We start from the raw sequence: 534 nt of genomic DNA, 5'->3' as shown, positions 1-534 counted from the left end.
TTACAAAATTAAAACTTTTATAACACACAAAGATGAAAATATTCTCTATTCCTTCCCCCAAGGATAAGGGCCTAAACCATAACTGCTGTGCTGTATGAGGTGCCAGAGAACTGATAAAGCTTTTCAAGCTCAACCCAGAGCCAAGTGCTATATTTTTGATGTCATATTCTCTAAAAAAAAAAAAAAAAAATTTTTTAAAGCAGTAATCCTACTTACATTTACCAGCTCAATGATCCTATACATAATCTCCCTGGGATGAGATAACTGTACTCTCTCATCAGTCCAATTACTGGAGGAAACCATTTAAAACTGGTGCCAAGAGATTTCCAGTTTGGATAATATGAAGTGTCCCATTCTTCCTAGATCCATTGTCTTATGAGTACAGGATCCGGACATGATACGGCAAAAAGCATAGTTGACTCTAGAAGGTGAAAAGAAAGTAGACTTCGCACATCCTCAGAAGTGGTGGGATGACAGGCTGTCATGTCCTTGGACCTTATTACCTCCCTACAGTCAAGGTGGGATGAGACAGGG

The sequence above is a fragment of the Pteropus vampyrus genome, unplaced genomic scaffold (assembly GCF_000151845.1).
Source record: "Pteropus vampyrus isolate Shadow unplaced genomic scaffold, Pvam_2.0 Scaffold1089, whole genome shotgun sequence".
NCBI classification, from domain to species: Eukaryota; Metazoa; Chordata; class Mammalia; order Chiroptera; family Pteropodidae; genus Pteropus; species Pteropus vampyrus.
Note: the sequence above shows the minus strand (reverse complement) of the source record.